Below are 9,873 nucleotides of genomic sequence, written 5' to 3'. Positions count from 1 at the left end.
CCCTACTTGTGTTCCCTCTCTGTCTCTCTATTTCTCTTTCAAATAAATAAATAAAATCTTTAAAAGAAATAATAAATTCAATTAGTTAACATATAGTGGATCCTTGGTCTCGGATGTAGAGCTCAGGTACTCATCTGTTGTATGTTACACCCAGCGCTCATTTCATCATCTTTGTGTCATTCTTTAGCCAAGTCCAGCTTAGGTTCAGACCCCTGAGAAACTCGGAGATTTTCTTAGCTGAGAAGTTTTTGATATTTTCTCCTAAATGAGTAAAAATAAGTTCAACAGTAAAGATAAATAGGTGGATAGTTCTTTAGAAGAGACTTGTTTCCCTGGCTCTAATTTCTAAGAGCAGTTTGTCATACGGAGTCTCCTATTACAGACATTTACTACCGTGGTGGACAGTGGCCGAAAGCACTGACTTTTTAATGAATATTAATGATGGTCATAGTTGCCCCTTCTTGGGTAGCCTACCATCTAAGTGGCAGAACACGTCTACATATATTTTTTTTTATCAAATTTCATTCCCATCACCATTGTGCCCTTTAGAAAAGAAAAAAAATGGAATCTCAAAAAGGCCTAACCTTTGGGAGGTCCCAGAGCTTTTATGTGGCAGAGCACGGATTTGAGTCGGCTGGTTCTGATTCCCAAACCATACCATCTCTCTTTCCAGTGGCATTTTTAGTAGTCTTCCGTTGGAGCTAAGGGCGTAGTAAATAGCTCTTCAGTGAAGGCATTTCTGCAGGGAGCAGAGGTAGCCAAGATCAGGCGGGGCCTCTTAGAATGCCATGTGGAGTCACCAGATCTCAGAGCTGGCCCTCCGCTCTTATGTCAAATGATGGCTTCTAAAAATCCCCAATTCATCAGTCCACAGAAGACTGACATGTACAAGGCAAGGTCATAAAATCTCGTTGCGTACAGGGCAATGCCCGGCTATCGACGCATTGATTTACAAATGGAGGATGATGTGGCAGAAGAATAGAGCTTCTGCATAATAAACAATGGTTGAATGAAAGAAGGAGAGTAGAGCAGAGGTCTCAATGATGGATCATGGGCTCTCCTGGTCAGTGTAATACCTTCCACACATCAAGTTGAGATACCCCGTCTCATGTAATCCTCAGGTCAATGCTGTGAAGTTGGCAAGAAGACATCATTACTTTATCCTCAATTTGCAGATGAAGAGAATCAAGGTTTGGGGACAGTAAATGACTCGCCCAACCTCACATGAGTGATGGGTTCTGGACAAAGAGCATGATGGTCTTCCATCGTGACCCATGTGAGGAAGGGGGCCCTGACAAATTCCTCCATGATTCTACATAAATCACTATAATCGCAGCATCCTTCCTCTGGATCCACTTTCACAGCGGGTCGGTCAATGAGCCCCGGGTTTCAGATCTGTCAACAATTGAGTTTTAAGGACTAAATAGCGCATTTTGTAGATTTTAAGATGATTAAAAGCTTGCTCAAGTGGGGTGCTTGGCACCCTACTGAACAGAGGGTAGCTGGAGTGATGATGATGGTCATGAGCGTGAGGACGGTAATGACACTGCGTTGATGGTGACGAGCCCAACAGGGACTGAAGCACGACACACTTGCTCTTGGTGTCCTAAAAGCTCTGCATACACTCTCTCAACCCTCAGAGCAACTCTATGCGGTGAGTGCCATTGTAATTCTCTGTCAAACGAGAAAGCCAAGAGTGAGAGAGGTTAAGTAATTTGCACGAGGGCACTCAGAGCTCCTACACCTGAGCACGTGACCACTACTGCTTCTTGTCTCTGACCAGCCATCTTGGCTGCCCTTAAATGGTCCATATCAAATGTCTGGCGCTGTAAGGATGTGGGAAGATGAATGGTGCGCACGTAAAATGAGTTTCTGGTGACTGTGGCTGTGGATCACTTGAGTGCCTCCTGACCTACTAGACAGGATGGTGATGACAGTTAATCGACCTGAATATTCTAGAGGCCAATTTAAAGGAAAATCTAAGAAAAAAAAATTTTTTTTTCTTTTCAGAATCAGACTGGATATCTGCCATTTTCCCTCCTTTCCACCTCTTCCTCCCAGGAAATGATTTATCTTTTCTTAAAGTGTCTACAATGTCCATAGAGTCAACTGAAAGTTTTATTTCCTCATCTAGATATCCTGGTCTTGTAACTACCTTCCATGAACACCACTGGGCCAACAGCCTTGTCTTTTGTGCCCTCCCAGTTAGCTTACAGTGCTGTAGGACCATGACTTCTGAGACGTATTGGTGCTGCCCCAGGACACACCCCAGGTGCCCCAGAAGTGGCATTCCTATGGGTCCCTCAACTGGCACCATCATCCAGAACACTCCTCCCAGGTAAAGCAATGTGAGGGGAGGCGTGTTTCAGAGAAGGACTCAACGTTTCCAGGAATCCAAAGCCTTCAGGTCTGTGTCAGTTGGTTTTCAACCCCAAAGAGAAAAGACAGAGAAAGGGTGAGGCGTGATGGAGAATTCGAGTCCTGAGTAAGGGAATTGGGACAGGTGTCACTTTACCGGGTACAGACCAGACCACCTCCCACCTGAGCCACCTCAGGGCCCAACACCTTTCTGCTACCTCCCTTACCAGTCCACATCCACATCAATCTTGCTGATGAAGAAGTGAGGTGAGAGTACCCAGCCTGCAGGTGTTTCTTCCACCAACCTGCAGACATGACGCATCTTCCCCTGAAGGGTACATTAATAAAATAAATTGCCATGCTCAATGTCGGGATGGTGAGACTGATCCTTTAGTGAGAATGGGAAGGCGGATGTGGGAGAGAGAGTTCTCCTGAGCACTCCTCATTAAGAAAGCTCCAAATTTCCCGAACATGCGTCAGGAGCCTTTGAAGAATTTCTTTGGATGAATGGGTAAGCCCTGCCCTCCTTGCTGGGAGCCGTGGCTGCCATGTGTCTGCCCAACGTCAACCCTGGCTAAACTCCAGGCATAACATTTCATTTTGCCAGTTCATTCTCTACCCTCTCCAAGAATGTGATCCAAGACTTTGCCTCACTTGCTCTTTCTGAGTTAGATCCCAGGAATGAGCTTTGGAGGAGGAGTATGGGGCAGGGGTGGGAGAAGGGTGAGATCTGAAGTCGAGAACCGGCATCACAATGTTGATTCGGCTCTGCTTTATGAAGTCCTAATGGGATGAGTTTCTGGCCTGAAGGATGTCAGGGGATTCTGGGATACTCAAAGCCTACGGTACTCCTCTCTTAATTATCCAAAGTAGTGAGTGGAGAAGCCATTTGTGTCCAGCTCTGAAGCACACATAAACACAACACCTTCATGTCCACCTAGGCCTGGTTTTCAAGGACTCCTGGTGTAGAGTTCTTCTTAGTAAGTAAGTCAAGGCCCACATGGATGGCAGAAGAAGGAAGCCTGGATTACAACGAGGGAGACGAGAGAAAAATGAACCCTCCTGGGACACCTGGCTGATTCCGTTGGTGGAGCATGTGACTCTTGATCTTGAGGTTGTGAGTTTGAGCCCCATGTTGGGTATAGAGATGACTTAAAAAAAAATTAACTCTCCCTTTGCCAGCCCTTTCCCAATGCCATTTAGAAGCCTCCAGACAGACTGATTCGAGGCCAGTTTTTCCATTGTCATTATCAGGTTGCTATAGATTATAGTCTGGACCACACAAAAGCTGTACGACTTGCTGAAATGGGGCTTTCTAGAACCTCTACATCTCTCCCCTTTTCTCCCTAGTCACCAGCCCCAGCCACTCAAGGTTCCTAAGCTGATAAAAAGGAAGTCTTAATAAGGTGAAGTTAGAATTATTTGTCTTTCTAGGGGACAATGTGGTGCCAGCACCCTTGATCCTAGAAATAGGCCCAGCTTCATGCACATGCTATCTGTGTAGTCTCACAGGGCTCCACACCTAGAAGGGCCCTGCCCTTGGTTAAACACTCTGTTATCACCCTCTTGAGATTCTGAGCATTTTGTGAACGAGGAGCCCTGCATTTTCATTTTACACCCACCACATCATGTGGCCAGTCCTGCTTAGAGACTTCAACAGGTCTGGGTTATCCAATGAGAAGGCAAAATGGCAGGCCCCATGTACCTCCTGCCTGTTTACCCACAGGGCTATGCAGAGCAATGGTCTGCCGAATCCTTGTGGGGGACAAAAAATGCTTGTGGCAGACCTTGCCCCCGTGGAGTGTGCAATGGAGTAAGGCAGGTCCACAGACAGCTGGCCTGAGTTAAGGGCCACTAACAAAGAGTGTCCTTAGTTGAGAAGGAAATACCCTCACACCAGCTGAGAGGATCAAATCCCCTTCTTCAGAGGAGGTGATATGTGGGATGGCAGGAAAAGATAAATACGATCTTAAATTGCTTCAAAAAGATTTATTTTAGAGCGGGGGAGAGAGACAGAAGGAGAGGGAGAAGAGAATCTAAAGCAGACTCCCCGCTGAGTGTGGAGCCTGAGGTGGGGCTCGATCCCACGACCCTGAGACCATGACCTGGGCTGAAACCAAGCCTCAGGTGCCTAACTGACTGAGCCACCCAGGCTCTCCACAATATGATTTTTAGAAGTGGATATGAGGTGTGGTATGAGGCATACCGGTCTCGAAGAAAACAAAAGCAGCCCTGAACGCAGTCGAGAAGGAAAGTCCAGTCCAATCTGGCTGGATCTGAAAGGAAAATTGGGAGGTGACAATGGGAAGATAGTGTGTGAGACCGTAATGGAGACCCTGGTGCCGTTGTTGATTTCATCCTCGTGATGGTGAACTTGTTTATGTGTCTGTCTCTCTGCGGGGCCGTACCATGTCTTTAAATCTTTATATCCCCTGCTTTTAGCCTAGTGCCCCGGACACGATAAAAATTCAGTAAATGTTTGCTGAATGAGTGAATATTGAGGGTCTAAAATGTTTTATTCTGGGAAGTGTTTACATAATTCAGTGGAAAACCACTGGAGGTTTTGAATGGGGGATTTTAGCATTAGAAAGTCGAATCTGGTAGGAAATGGTAGAATGGATGACTGGCAGGTGGAGAGACCCAATGGGGGAGAGTGGTTAGGAGGCTTCTATGGTGGCCTGGATTTCAAGCCCTTGGAACCCCCCTTTAGGGTGGCAGGCCACGGGAAAGAGAAGGAGGCAGGCGAGAAAAGCCCTGTAGAGCTGGGACATCACAGCTGAGTGAATGGAAGGGAGTTGAAAAAGGGAACAACAATGACAGCTTCAAAAGAGCTGAGTCCTGTGTCTGGGTAGCGCAGTTGGTTAAGCGTCCAACTCTTGATCTCAGCTCAGGTCTTGATCTCAGGGTCTTGAGCTCAAGCCCTGCATCGTACTTCACGCTGGGCACGGAGCCTACTTAAAGAAAAGAAAAGAACAGAGTCCCCTCAAAGAAAATAGAAACATTGGGAGAAGGAGCTTTGGGGGGAATGGAGATCAGAGCATCCGTTTTGTAAAGCAGGTGGGTGAATTCCTGTCCCCAGATGTATTGAAAAGAGCAGCACTGAAGGAAACCCCTCCAAGTGCAAAAATTATTTTCCTGAAGACCAGATGGTTAAAAATAGCCGTCTTGGACGGGGCAGGTTCTCCAGGCTCAGAACTACCTGGGCCACTGAAAAGACATGTGGGCTCCCATCCCCTGAAAACCAGAGTAGTCATTCTGGTGGAGGGCGTCGACCTGGATTAGAAAGCTCCCCCAGAGGGGCGCCTGGGTGGCTCAGTCGTTAAGCGCCTGCCTTCGGCTCAGGGCGTGATCCCGGCATTATGGGATCGAGCCCCACATCAGGATCCTCCACTGTGAGCCTGCTTCTTCCTCTCCCACTCCCCCTGCTTGTGTTCCCTCTCTCGCTGGCTGTCTCTCTGTCAAATAAATAAATAAATAAATAAATAAATAAATAAAATCTTAAAAAAAAAAAAAAGCTCCCCCAGAGGGTTCTGATGCATGGCCATATTTGGGAACCACTGATCTGGCTCACCCCACACTGGACAACCCCTAGCCCACCTCGCCCAGGCCGGGGAAACTCTCCCTAGCCTTAAAAGGGCCATTGGAGATTCCAGTTCTCCTCCCAGTCTGGCGGGAAGCAGCAGTCAGGCAGATGGGCAGCTGGTTGGAGCGTCCTCCCCCACCCGAACTGGATGATTGCATGAGCCGAATGTCATCATTCACAACCCTTGTCTTTACAGCTGGCATGTCACTTAGCTTAATTACAGCACACAGTGGCGTTTCAATTCAAGGAATCTAAAAAGGCAATGAAATGGGTTTTGCAAATTGTTAGGAAGGCAATGAAGACCGTGGAACTGCAATTTACTAAGCATTGCTTTCAATTATTTTGCATTCTTCAGCCATGACTCTAAGTTATTAACCAGCAGCCTGGGAATGCCAAGCAGGCAATGTGTCGTGTGGAGAGTATTTCACGACTCCTTTTTTTTTTTTTTAAGATTTTATTTATTTATTTGACAGAGAGAAAGACAGCCAGCAAGAGAGGGAACACAAGCAGGGGGAGTGGGAGAGGAAGAAGCAGGCTCCCAGCAGAAGAGCCTGATGCAGGGCTCGATCGCCGGACCCTGGGACCACACCCTGAGCCGAAGGCAGATGCTTAATGACTGAGCCACCCAGGCGCCCCTATTTCATGACTCCTGAGTGCACACTGCGTGCTGGGGGAGGTGGCCGGAGGCTCCAGGAGCTGCCTTGGGGTGGGAGGGATTGTGACTGCTCTGAGCATGTGTTCTTCCCATCAGGCACTTGCTAATCATACGTCCACCATGACTTTCCTGACCCGTAGATTCTGACTGGTCTGGGATGACCTTCAGCAAGGGTCCCGCTTCCTCTTTATTCCTGAACTATCTACTATCCCCAGAAAACATGAGGAAAGAAATGTGGGAAAGCAAAACAAGTCTTTAAAAAAAAAAATCTAGAATCGGTGCCTGGTTTCTCTGGCTCTCTGTCTGATTTCTTTTCCTGGCTTATTTCCTGATTCCTCTCAATCCTTGAGAATGTACTTCTTGGGCAGCTCTTTTAAAGGGAAAGACTGTGCCATCACTCCCCCATCCTCCTTTCCCAAGCCTAGGAGTCTTAGGAATGAAAAGGGCCCCCATCTATCTGAGAAAGAGGTGGAAGCAGCAGGATGTTGTCGAGCTGAGACCGAGCCCTCTTGATACGAGCAACCTGGGTCGTTGGTCAGCGGGGTAATTGGGAGCAGAATGCCAGCTGCCTCAGCAGTCATGCCAGGCAGGAGAGCAAACACCAAAATCCTGTTGGCAAACCCAGCAGGGCCATCACAACGTGGCCAAAGCAAACAGGGGCTGAGACAGGCCTGCGGCCAGTGGACTCTCGCTTCCCCTGGGATTGGGCAGAGGGGGAGACTGAGCCAGCGGAGCCACATGTCAGGGCATCAAGTAGCCATGGGGATGCTCATACCGATCCCTGGGCCAGAGCCCAAGCTGGACCATTGCTTTCCTTGCTGTGGTCCCCTTTCAACTTGGGGTAGGCCAGCGAAAATCTGATACTGATAAAGTTCTTGCACATGTATTACTTTGTTTATTCTTCACAGCAGTCCTGTGAGATCAGTATTAGCCCCCTCTTACAGATGAGAACACTGAGGCCAGGGGCCATCAAAGACACAGGGCCAGGACTTAATCTTAGAGCCTCTGACTCCGGGCTTGCTGCACTTTTCCATTCCCTCCGCCCTCCCACCTCTCCACTCTGAGCTCTCCGAAGTCAATTCCCACCATCTACGTGGGACTTGGGTTCTTTCCATTTTGTAGCCGAGAAGCAGAGGCTCAAAGGAGGTGTGCGTCGGGGATATGTTTGTTTTTAGACCAGAAAGTAACTAGTTGACATCCCAGATTCTGTCTGCCACATCCACCAACCAGAGTCCCAGTGAGATGACTATATTTAAGAATATTTCCCATTATTTAGATATTTCAAAAGTGTCCCCCCCCCTTTATTTAAACATAGAAGATCTGAATCAAGATCTCTGGTTTTCATGTTCTAATTTGGTTGTGTTTAGACATCACCTGAATAGACCCTCTTCTTGGTGGTTCAAGCGCTCAGTGTACCTATGAAAATTCACATTCCTTGCAGCCTGGTTGGGAAATTTCTACTTCATGGAAAGATGCACAGTAGCTCTATTCATATCTGTTGGAGGGACTGTGTTCCTAGGGCCTGGGTTCCTATGGAGAGAAGAAAAGCTATGGGGTTGCCTGTTCTCTTCTGAGTCTCCATTCCTCAGCAAATATCCTGATTCTTTGAAAATTCTGGCTTATTTTCCAACGTGCCTGTCTGAGGGGAAGGAAAGACAGAAGAAGGAAAAGGGCATCCCTTTTTAGACTCAAACCCTACAACCTGTCCTCTTTCCCTNGCATTTTCCTTTGCTCTCCGTCTGGGGACCCTGCAGGGGAAATGCCATTCGCCAGAGGGGCCTAGGAAAGTGGAGGCGGAAGGCATGCTTGGAGCGTGGTCTCCATTCCCCAGATCTGGAGAGGACTTAGGGGCAGTGTGGGGCTGGGGATCCGCCGGAGAGAGAGAGGCCTGTGCGGGGCTGGTCTGGAAGTTCTGCTGGAGAAGCCGCGTGCGGAAAAGGCGCCTCCGGGCGACTTTGCGCAGAACTGGAGATTGGGACACACGGAGAAGAAAACCTCGCTGCCCACCACCCAGGCCTTCGTTGCTGCTCCATGCGACCGGAGGAGTTTGGCTGATTCGGGGCGCTGAGCCCCGCTCTCCTGGGCGGGGAAAAATCCCGGGTGGACCGTTGCTCCCGGCCTGCCTCCCCGACGCCGCGCTCCAAGCAAGGCCCGGCCCCGCGCATCCCGCCTCGGCCCTAGACCAGGAGCCCGGCCCGGAGGCCGCGCTCAGCGCGGGTCCCCGCGGCTCCCGCAGAGAAGCCGGCCTTCGCCCCAGCCGGGTCGGGAGGATCCGCTCGGGGCTGGAAGAAGTAGGACGGAGGTTGGAGGAGCTGCGCCGGAGCTCCCGGCAGCAGTGCCCAGGGCTGGGCCGACAGCCAGTTACCAGGCGCCTCCCTCTTGCTGCTCTCCAGGCTGCGCCCCAGCGGCTCCCGCTCAGATACCCCAAAGCCGCAGAGGTAAAGCCCCCCCCGCAGGGGACACTGCAATCAGCTGCCTCCGGTATCTATTTAGCAATACCCGTCCCAGCTGTTTATTTAGCGTGTATTAAAGCCAAGCGCTTTAAGAGCTTTATTACTCCCCGAACCCACCTGATGGGGGTGTGTGTGGCGGGGTTCAATCCCCATTTACAGATGAGAAAACTGGGCCCCGAGAGGCGGAGTAACGTTAGAGGCAATACGTGTGGGAGGCAGGACTGAACTCCGCCAGGACTCCAAGGCCATGCAAAACCTTGGTGAGACCCTTCCAGGCCCACGGCTGCTTGAACTTGAACTGCGGGCTCCCAATTAGTTTCTAGTGTGGAGATCAGTGTAATACCACACAGCGGACAGAGCATTCCAGTGTGGTCACCTCCATTCCGTCACTGTTCGGTAAGGACCCCACGCCCCTCCCCCCAGACAGGGTGGAAATGGCGGTTACCCCAGGTTTACAGACTGGGACAGGCTCAGCCACATCCAGGGCAGATGGTCCAGAGGCTGCTCCAAGAAAGGTCTTCCGACGTCCTAAACCCAGGAAGAGTTTTCAGCCAGGCTCTCTCCTGAATTATTTTCATCTTTAAAGTAAACGGGGTGCTGAATAGGATGACTGGGTGGCTTAGTCAGTTAAGCATCTGCTTTTGGCTCAGGTCATGATCCCAGGGTCCTGGATCAAGCCCCCTGTTGGGCTCCTTGCTCAGCGGGGAGCCTGCTTCTCCCTCTGCCTGCCGCTCCCCCTGCTTGTGCTCTCTCTCTCTAACAAATAAAATCTTTTTTAAAAACGGAATGCTGAGAACACAGCTGCGGAGGGTCTCTGGACCACA

This window comes from Ursus maritimus, unplaced genomic scaffold (assembly GCF_017311325.1).
Source record: "Ursus maritimus isolate PB19 unplaced genomic scaffold, ASM1731132v1 scaffold_24, whole genome shotgun sequence".
Taxonomy (NCBI): domain Eukaryota; kingdom Metazoa; phylum Chordata; class Mammalia; order Carnivora; family Ursidae; genus Ursus; species Ursus maritimus.
Note: the sequence above shows the minus strand (reverse complement) of the source record.